Raw genomic sequence first — 3,783 nt, 5'->3', positions numbered from 1 at the left:
ATCACAAAGTCCAGTGGCAAAACCATCTTTGATTGTTTGCCACCCCTCTAACGCTTCAACGCCAAGAGTGGAAACATGCAGGGTGGTCTCTAAAGCTCCGCTTACTATGCCAAAGAGTATATACAAATGGGTCCCAAAAGCTTCGTTAACAGCTACTTCCCCTGCTCAATCTCGTTCAGACAAGAAGCCTCGTAGGAGGAAAGCAGCTACCCACCCGAGAAAGGGCAATGTGACATCGCGATGGATCCCTAAAAAATTATTAGTAGCCCAAGGGTACTACGAGGGGAATGACCAGATTTGGGTCCCTAAACATAATCTGAATCCCTCTACATCACCTGTAAAACCTTGCAAACCAATTGTTGCCACCCCAATGACAATTCAAGACCGTGGTAAGGGAAAGGTAACAGAGTGCTCTGCACCACTTCTTCCAGAGTTAGTTTGGATTCCCAAACGATATGAAGCTTCTAGCTCCTCATGCTAGGCACACACTCATATAGAAGTTTCTACATGCTCTACACCTACTCTTGTCAACACCCAAGCGATGAGTCTACGTCTCCCCTTGTAATAGTATCGTCGGAAACCATTTCCTCCATTCGTCAATGGGAGCGTACACTACCATCTCTGCAAATTGGATGTGGCCACAAGGGTCATAAAAAGCTATCTGCCCACATCACAACCTATGACCCGCTGGACAAATTGGTTCCAAGAGGCTGCAACATCATTGCAAATAATATGATCTACCCAAGGAAAGGGGGAGCATGTACTCACGCTCGACATTCTAATGCTTCCTCCTTAACCTTCTCCCCTGACCATGTAATTGCCAAATTCAAGGGGATGTATATATATAGCTTCATACATTTAAAAAAAACAAAGAAAAGAAAAACAAAAAATAGTAAAAAGAGCAAGAGCACAAAAAGAGGAGAAATATCCGTATACAATCAAGAATTAGATTGACCTGTCATAAACCTACTTATGCTATATCTGTTGTTTGCAGATATGGCAGATGCACGATCATCATACACTTCATCCACTCCCACCTTTGGTGAGAGGTATCATCTGTACCTTTCTCAGATATTTCACATGTGCTATCCTGTAATTGAAACTGAATGGGATCATATAGATGTACTAGCCAGAGAGGAAAATGTTGAGGAATTAGAATGGCTAATTCGCCTATTGACCATGACTGACCCCTACTCCGTAGAGGAAATATCCCCGATAGCCCAATGCTTTCCTTTTCCACAAGATGACTATCCTCGCATGCTTACATTCTTGATGAGTTTATGTGGATGGGAAAATGAAAAGGAAATATCTGACAATGATGAATGGACGGATGAAACTCATGGCACTACTGAGGTTGACTTTATTTATTTGGATGATGCGGATAGAGGCTTAGCCTTAGGGCTAGAGCCAGGACTCTACAACATCCTCTTACCATATCCTCAGTAGTAGTGTGGTGACTGCAGTGTAGGTAGGTTAGTGTTTTCAAGTTTTTTCTAGTTTGGATTCCTTAAACGAGTCTTTAATTTTTCACACTGATGTGCCTCTCGAGGTATAGTGCTTGTTAGTTGATTGTACAGGTTGAAAAGTTTGAGGTGGGTTCGCTTTCAAGTCCTAAGATAGCCGCAACGCTCATACATAAATATCTCATCAAATTGCGGGCATTTCTCTCATCGAATCAAGGAGATCTCCAAAATACAGGTGTAATTCTTCCATACCCACTCTCTTTCGTTTTTTCTGTTCAATTAATTGCATGAACTATAATGCATGACCACATGGAAATTATCAATGTACTACTTAGTTTTTGAAGTTGCTTGACGTGCTAGTGTAAATCATTAATGAGCTTAACCTTATTGGATATATTCCTGAGAATGCATGACGTCTTTAGTTAACCTTGGAATACGATTGTCTTAGGTCTAGGGTCAAACCATCTTAATGTTTGACACCTGGCCATGTGTGTGTTGACCTCTAGGACATAGCTTTTACCCCTTTGTCGAAAGGATGCAAGACAAATTATAGTTCAGGAGTGAAGATCAAAAGATTTTTTTTTTTTAAAGAGCCTACAATAAATGGCAATACAAGTCTATGATGTGCTTTAATGTTGGCCTATCGCCTTATTGATACTTGGTAGACGAGGAGTATTCTACTCTACACCGATGCCTTGGTTGGTAGGGGGTAGCCTTGCCTAAAGTGAGCTAATAGATTCCTGGATAATGCCTTGTGTTAAACATGGTACCAGGATTGATGTTAATTTTGCCTTAGGAAGGTCGCCATTGTGTATAAAAATTGTCACGTGCATAAAGAAATAAAGGCAAAAGGCTCCTGTAACTCTGATGTTTCTTGTGTCCCTAGGCTTGTGGTATTAACTTGTTCTTAGAGTAGACACAGTGTGGTCATCTGTTTATTTATTAAGCTTGGTTATTTTCCTTGACTTAGGCCAGTTATAAACCTTGATTAACCTTTGACACCTTGCTAACTCTTGATGTACTTTCAATAATTTTAAACTCCTATTAATTTGCTACACTAGCTCATTCATGTGACCCTTAAACTAAGTTCTCATAGCAACATCCATTGTGGTCTAACATGCTTGAATTTATACACTTTATATCTTTTGAATTCCAGCATACTTTCACTCTACTTCCCTGTCTTGCAGACGGTCCACCACAACAACCCTATCGAGCTTACCATACCATAGCTTCCGAGGACGAAATCTACATCAGGAAGGGGGGCATGTTAACCTATGACGGACATTGAGACGTACTAGGTTTTACGTCATTAATTTAAATATTTTGAGTCATGGGCTGGGCTTGTTGGCACTATATGTTAAGGATAAAGGGATTGGGTGATCGCCGATGAGAGGCGCACCTTGAATATCAGCAGGGTAAGGGTTAGGATCGGCCGGCCATGTATGGGCGTCCATGTGTGAACGGCCAAGTCACCTATAAGAGTCAAATGTAACCCTAAAACCCTCATTCTCATGTGTTGTGAATACAAGAGTGCTCTTGCCTTATCTCCTTGGTTTCCTTCTCCTGCGTGAGAGAGAGAGAGAGAGAGAGAGAGAGAGAGAGAGAGAAAGAGAGAGAGAGAGAGAGCGATCGAGCACTGTGTAGCGGCACGGCGGGGCGGAGAGGCGGTAGAGCGGCGACGGTGACGGCTCCTTCTTCACTGCGACGCGGGAATCCTTCAAGGTGGCGGTTGAGCGGTGAGTGACACACCTTTTGCATTCTGTTTGAGCTTGCTTTCCTAGTTGTATGCTTGCAGCCATTCGTGGCTCGCATACGGTGGTCGGCAAGTCCCCAGCTACGACCTGTGCGGCAAAAGCGCACAACGACCGTATTTCTGTAGTATGAATCACTGAGGCGTATGTGAGTGCTCTTGTTGGAAGAGACTCGATGAGTCCTTGGGCCACACCCCTTCCTAGACTAGTAAGTATGTCCAAGGTGTGGGCATCCAGGAAAGGGTTGGTACTTATAGGATTTGCGGGAATGTTAGGCAAGGGACCAAAGCTTGGTGGGATGGAAGTGACAGGGGGTGTAAAACTCAATGACACGCTTGTTATAGGCATGGCCAATGGTATTGGGAGGTGAATTTGTGGCATAGATCTCAACGGCCTGAAGATGTCAGCCAACATTGGGTTCAATCCTTGTGTAATCCCTGGCAGTCCCTCTATCATGGCCATGGTAGAGTGCCTAAATGCTCCTTAATGAGCAACACAGTTTTTTTAAGGTTTTTTTTTTACTTTTTATATTCTCCCACAGCTTGTTATAGCCTCAAGAGGCTTGGCGT

This window comes from Cibotium barometz, chromosome 66, assembly GCF_041138505.1.
Source record: "Cibotium barometz isolate CiBa-2024 chromosome 66, ASM4113850v1, whole genome shotgun sequence".
Taxonomy (NCBI): domain Eukaryota; kingdom Viridiplantae; phylum Streptophyta; class Polypodiopsida; order Cyatheales; family Cibotiaceae; genus Cibotium; species Cibotium barometz.
Note: the sequence above shows the minus strand (reverse complement) of the source record.